This window comes from Haplochromis burtoni, unplaced genomic scaffold (assembly GCF_018398535.1).
Source record: "Haplochromis burtoni strain Fernald_Lab_line unplaced genomic scaffold, NCSU_Asbu1 Contig_61, whole genome shotgun sequence".
NCBI classification, from domain to species: domain Eukaryota; kingdom Metazoa; phylum Chordata; class Actinopteri; order Cichliformes; family Cichlidae; genus Haplochromis; species Haplochromis burtoni.
The window spans coordinates 2,514,222-2,521,244 of NW_024582422.1; positions in this window are offsets into that span (position 1 = coordinate 2,514,222).

Consider the following 7,023-nt stretch of genomic DNA (forward strand, 5'->3'; position numbering starts at 1 on the left):
ATAGCATTTTGTTAAAAGCCGAGAAATGCACCGTATTTGATAGCTTGCTGCGAGACCTCACACTGTGCGCATCTATTGCAGGTGTGGTGCCTGTTATCGGTCCCAGAGTTAGCAACATGAACCCAAAGAGGAGAGTCCTGGCCCCTAGCCCTGCCAGTGTAGCAGAAATGATGACGGATGATGATGGCAGCAGCAGCCGTTCTTCTCTGGGTGAGTAGCTTAATGTTGTTTGTGTGTAATTTACTTTGAGTATACTAACCACGTTATTAAATTAATGCACGTAAGGTGAACTAGCAAACACCGTTGTAGTTACATGCGGCTGTCTTCTTGTTTGATGGCAGGTACTCCCTTCACCCTGGCCAAAAAGGCTAAAATGACCAAAGAAAAAGAGGGAAACAGCTAAACATGAGAGGTTTTTGGACAAAGTTTGTGTTTTTTCCATTGTTTAAGCACTGCTTCCTGCCAAGAGTGATACCATATATGCCCTATAGCTGCAGAAAAGGCTAACATTGTTACCTTTTTACAAAAAAACAGCTATACATAAGAGGTTTTTGGATAAAGTGTGTGTTCTCCATTCTTGAAGCACCGGTTCGAGCACAGTTTAAGCACCGGCACCGTTTCAAAAGTACCGGTTTGGTACTGGTATCGGATAAAACCTAAACGAAACCCATCCCTATCAAGGAATCTAAATCTGTTTATACTTTCTCTTAATGAACTAATGTTGTTGGTAGAGGCACTGGACCGCAAGGCAGTAATTCAAGTTCTTCTTTTTTTTTTTTAAATCTTTCTCCAGAAACAAACACATTAGCAGAGATTGGAAGGGATCACATCATCTTTAAATCAACACCCCTGCTGTTCTCCCAGCAGGGCTCTTCTTACACAATATTTGTGTAAATGTATTTTTGGCTTTTTTGTGTTAACACATGATTAAGCATGTGCATGTTTATCCAGGCCCCAAATTGCAGAATTCGCAAGTGCAAGTATGTGGGTTATATGCATTTCTGCCTTGACAGGAGGCTGTACAGCACTCTCCCATCCTGCAGGCATAGAATAGAGAGTGGGGGGAATGTGCTTGCCACTGCAGTAAATGAGAAAAAAAGAGGTGATAGGAAAAAAAAAAGAAGTGCTGCAAAAGTTGCTGAGGCACACAAAAGAAAAGAGAGAGACAGAAAAAAAGTCTCTTATCCTTAATTAGAGCTTCCGCCTCTCCCCTTCTTTCGGAGAACCAAAGCATGAACCCACGTTACTTTTTTCCCTCCGTGAGAAACATTTAAAAACATTTTCCCTAGCTGCACTCCTCCTGTCAGACTTTAAAAAATTGTAGATGCTTTCTTATCTTTTATGCCATCCAATTTGTTTCTCAAAATGATCGAGTGGTGCACCTTCTCTGCATGCGTTTCTCTTTGTTTATGCTGGGTTTGTGCTTTAGAGAGTGATACTGATGTAGTACTAGTGTGATCCCAACTATTATCATGCTCTTCATCAAAGCCCTGTCAGGATATTCAGTTCTCACAACGGCTGAAATACAAAGCAAATGCAGACAAACTCACACTTGTGCATCATGGCCCAGACTGTGAATCGTCACCCTCCTCTTGTCTGTGGAGCGTGACAGCTGATGGCTCATTATGGTGAGGATATATAGGATTCTGCACCTCATAGATATTAACCTTGAAGTAGCTGAGATATTTTATGATTTATCCTGAAATCCTCTATGCTGCACTGATCCTGAGATATATGCAAACCATACATGCATGCACACACAGACTTACAGAAGTAAAGACCCAAAAACAACATGGATATGAAGTGTCAAACAATTCAGGACTAACACACAGTACTTGTGTTTTAAACACCACCTGAACACGGCACACCTAACACTTTGATCGATATCTAGGCATATGTGTAGGCCAGTGACATTCCATCAGGACAAGCAAGGCAGCTGCCCTGTTTGGATTTGTCCTGATTTTAGATTCAAATCTAAGAATAGACGTGAATTCAAACATCCCACAGTAGACCAATTGCTCTCTTTAAATCGTAGACAGTGCCGCTTCACTTTAGACTGTAGCCATCCTTATTTACTGGGTGCGTCCATTTCCTGTTAAAGATGACTGAATTTTCGCATACAGACTTTGCATAAACCGCTGTTCTGGTTTTTTTTCAGAGTAGGAGATCAGTGTGTATGACAGAGTATTAGGGCCACATTAAAAGAAAAATATATTATTGATAATTTTGAGAATAAAGTCAAAAGCACACAGGTGTACACACGGGTGTTCACAGACGTGGACTACACCTTTCTTGGCTGCTGCCTCAAAGCACATTGTGCGCTGTCTATCTTGCGTGCTGCACAATATCGTTTAATATTTAGTATCTACTGTTATCTACTGCTAGCTAGTTTATTGTGATGGTGCTGTTTTTTATTATGTTGCTCTTTGTTGTTTGCTTTCTCTTCTGTTTTTTTTCTCCATACAGGTGACCAGGTGTTTTGTTTGTTTTTTTTCTTTCTTCCCCCCTTCTCACCGTCTCTTCTCCCCTCTGGTTTTCTTTCTCTCCCTCTCTTTCTTTCATTCTTTCTCCCTGTCCTATCCCCCAGTCATGTCTGTCCCGTTTGTAGCAACTCGAAAATAAAATAAATTCATAATTATAATAAAGGTCAATCAAATGGACCAATATGGCAAGGCCATGATGATCCACTTGGTAAAATAAATCCGCTTGGCATCTTTCTTGGCCTTAAAACAACAATTCTGATGGCTAAAGATCCAAACGGGACACAAAAAAAAGAAAAAAAAAAGAGAATAAAGTCAAAATGTTTGAGATTAAAGTTGAAAATCTATATTGAGAAAAAAGCTGAAGTTGTATTTAGAGAAAAAAGTCAAAACGCAGAGATTACAGTTGTTGTTTTAAGACAAGCTGCCATGGTTTCTATACTCTCTGAGTATTGTACTCAATTGTAAATTGTACTCAGAATCAACTTTAGTAACAAGTATAAGAACATCAAAAAGATGCAGGTGCAGAAAGCTTCATCTGGTGGGATGGAAAAACAGACAAATGTGGAAGAGTGGATTGTACAGAACGAAATGGCTAGTAAAAGACAGATGCAAGGTTAGCCATGGTTACACCCTTGTGCAATAAAGTGGATTTATGTTGTATCACCAAATTGTTTCATTAACTTATCTAAACAAGGCATTTTGTAGAGGGTATAGCAGCTGTTGCAATTTGTCTTGAAACAACTGTAATCTGATATTTCAACTTTTTTTCTCAAAACACAATTACAACTTTTTTTTTCTAAAAATAGTACTCAGGTCTTTGTCTGAATTTCTACGAACATTATTGCTAAGGATTGTCTTATTGCATTGGAGTCACACTGGGTTAAATATGTACACTTGGGTTTTAAGGGGTATTTATTATTTTCTTCTTTTTTTTTTTTTTTTCTTTTTTTTGGGTTGTATGGAAGCCCCAAACGCAATTTCATTGTTCTTGACAATGACAATAAATAAATACTACTACTACAACATAATTCTCAAAATGATCATTATAATTTTTTCTGTTAACGTGGCCCTAATACTCCTTCGTAAGCATGTGAGGCAAGCTGGAGGAAACACAGCTAGCACTAGCAAGTAAATGAGCTTCAGTGATTTATCATCGTAACAGATGAGTTTCTTCTCGCTAACCATCTCGGCAAACATGTGTGATGTAGAGAAGATAGAGTGTGAAAAATGTGTTAATAACTTATTTAATACATTAGGAAGGAAAGCTGACCATGATGGAGAGGGGACATTAGCTCTGACCATGTCTGGTCCAATGAAACAGGCAAGTTGAGCAGATGAAGGCTAAGCAGCATTAACAGTGAGCTAATTAGCATGATCAGTGAGAGTGACTAAATGTAATACATTTAACCGGCTGGTTTGCCAACACTCCACATTCATTTTTCATTAATGTTTTAATAGCCCCTGTTGATATTTGTGGTTAACCATGCCACACACAGCTTAAATTGCTTTAAAGTCAGCAGATTTTTTGTCAGTGGTGCATTTCAGTATGCTTAAAAATCAATTTGTAGGCCTGTGTTTCTGATCTCATGATCAACAGTGTTTTTCACAGATATGTAGTCCTTACAGGAGGACTGGTTTTGTCTGATTTTGTCATCTAATATACACTGGAAAGAAAAATAATCTGTAAAAACTTTATGGATGTTTTTCATATCTGCTAAAAAAAAATTGCAGTATGGTAGAAAATTACCAGGACATTCTCTGTGATTATTTAAATAGATTTTTTCTTTTTACAAACAACAAATCTTTTGTTTGTGCCCCTTAAAGAAGAATGCATTATCATTTAGTAATGTTATACGAAGCTAAAGCTAGTTAATAAACTCAGAGGAAAAGAATTCGAAGCAACAAACTAAACTTATTCTTTGACTTGCTGTTTTTTGCTGGTGGCTTCTTCTGTGAAAAATATTTAGGTAATGTTGGTTAGGTAAGTCTGGTGTTCATGGGTGCCACTGTCTGGCTTATAAGGTATGGAAACGCAAATTATCCAGAATTTATACCAAAGGATATAAAATGCATTAACAAAAAAAAAAAATTAAAAGCCATAGATTCGTTTGTGACTTGTGTTAGTTAGTGTTTTCAGTATAAATGTATAAAGTCAAAGTTTAGCCAAAGCCAAACAAATGGTGTTGGTAAAAGGCTCAGAGAGCCACCTCATGAATGCACCTGGGAGGCTGCACCAACCGGGAACCTGCAAGGCAACAGAGAGGGGCTAAAAAAACACACAGGAGGAACTATTGTAAAGTGAAATATCTTTCTGTATCTATAAAATGGTAAAAATTGTACTGCCTCCATTTGCAACAGTGATATTTCTGTCTTTATTTCTAGATAAATCTTGTCTTGAAAGGTAGTCACATACCTTTGCACGCTGGCCTCAGCTACACACACAAGCCACATAAAGAATTTGAGGCCTTCTCCTTCTGTTTGTGTATGAGTATGTGATTTTTTACTCCTCTCTATCCATTTACTGCTTGTCTTTATCTCTGCCTGCTATTGAATAGAGAGAATGACAGCTTGGCTTGGAAAAAAAAAATCGCTTATTGTAGCCGTTGACAGTTGAGCTTATTCTGCATAATGGTCTTGAAATAGTTCATGACGAGTAGTTTCAGCCCTAGATGGAGAGCTTGGCATGACTACTCAATAAGCACTCAGTCTACAGTGTAGTGACACGTCTTGCACAGTGAAAATAGGGAGTTAATGAAACCACTCGCACCCAGATAGAGAGTCAAGTGATTCACACATTGCCGATAAATGCAATTGTAGAGAAGAGTTCAATTGCTATTTCTAAAAGCCAAAGGCCTTCAACAGTAGCAGGCGTATTACACTTGGCATGTTATGAACACCCCTCTTCTATGTGACTGCCTCTCTGTTATATCTTTCACTTGTAGCTACAACTATCTGCTTTTTCTCTGCCCTTTCTTTGTCTTGTTTCAGAGCTTTCTCACCCACTTGTCCATTGGAACAACCAATAATAATCTGAAAAACTTTGCTTAGCTGTAGGTTAGGGTACAGCGAACATGTAAAAGTTGGTCACATCACATGGTGTCCCGTCATTCTTTAATTAACACTCAATGGACACTTTTAATATGGTGTAGAGCAGAGGTCCCCAAACACTGGACTGAGGACGCACCTCACTCTCGCACCCAACTCAGTCTTGTTTTACTTTTTCCATACATCAGTACATCTGTAAGCCAACCCTTGTGGCGACTGGCTAGCTATAAAGCAAGCTCAGGGCTCCCACAGATCCTGCATTATAGTAAATTATCAACTGGTATGATAACATAATAGGTATTGATAATGCATTTTATAAAGTGCTGGTGTAGCATACATGGATTCTGCATAAAAATATGTATCCACTGTAACATCACCAGATGATTTGTGGACCCCTGTTCACTTTCAGTCCATTTGTGCGGTACAACATATACAACATGGGACATGCATGTCCTGGCTTAAGACGGATCAATTCAAGCTTTTAAAGCAGCTGACCTGTTGTGACACTCGTGAGCCCCTGCCTTCACATATTTGCCCTGTCATCATAGTTATCCATTAGTTTAATACCAGCCTGGCTTGTTTTGGTTCCTCTCCTTCGGGGGGCAGAAGTTATAGTGATAACATTTTGTTTTATAGTATGGTATAAAAGCTATTGCCATTTTTTTTAACCCAGGACTGAACTTGGATGAGAACATGTAGTGCAAAGTTATTGGCTACCACTAGTTATGAGAGCATGAGCTGCATTGTACAAAAAAGGATACTAAGTCCTAACATATACAACACTAACAGGCTAAATAAGTAATTAATAGCATTCGATTAAAAAGTACACATAACCCGTCTGTTTACGTGTTCTATCAGTACAGTTGAGCTCACACTAAGTCATATATTTTATTTACTCGAATAAAGTATAAGTAATCCTACCTATAATAGGAAGCCTTTTAGCTAGGACGTTTTTATGGACATGAAGTCTGCCAATAAAGATTGAATTGAATTTTTATTTCTGCTGGAAGGTTTGAAATTCTAGCACATACTGTATATAGAGCCCAGACAATTTAAAAGGAAACAAAGAGAAACAAAATGGTAGCCTCTCTGTCACACTCATTCTGGTCTTGTCTTACCATGTTCCCCTCTGTTTTCACAGTGATTAATAGAGACCTCAAGTCCACCGTGGGGTCCTCCAAGAGCTTTGATTAAAGGCCACTGCACCTGTCAGTCTTAAATACACATTTTCAGACACACACAGAGCAGCAAGGCAGACAAAGGTGACCTGAACATAGACCCAGCCATATCTCTTCTCAGATAAACACAGACACTCGGGTAATCAATTGAACACTGAAAGCAGTCACAGGGGTCAATGTCATAGTCATAGATTACACCGGAGTTCTGCAAACTTTGTGGCAGGGCTCGGTGACCACATTGCACTGTTTTGTAAATCAATGTGCAAACTGTGACCCTGACAAGTTGAGAAGTTTAAGCTCTTATATATATATATATA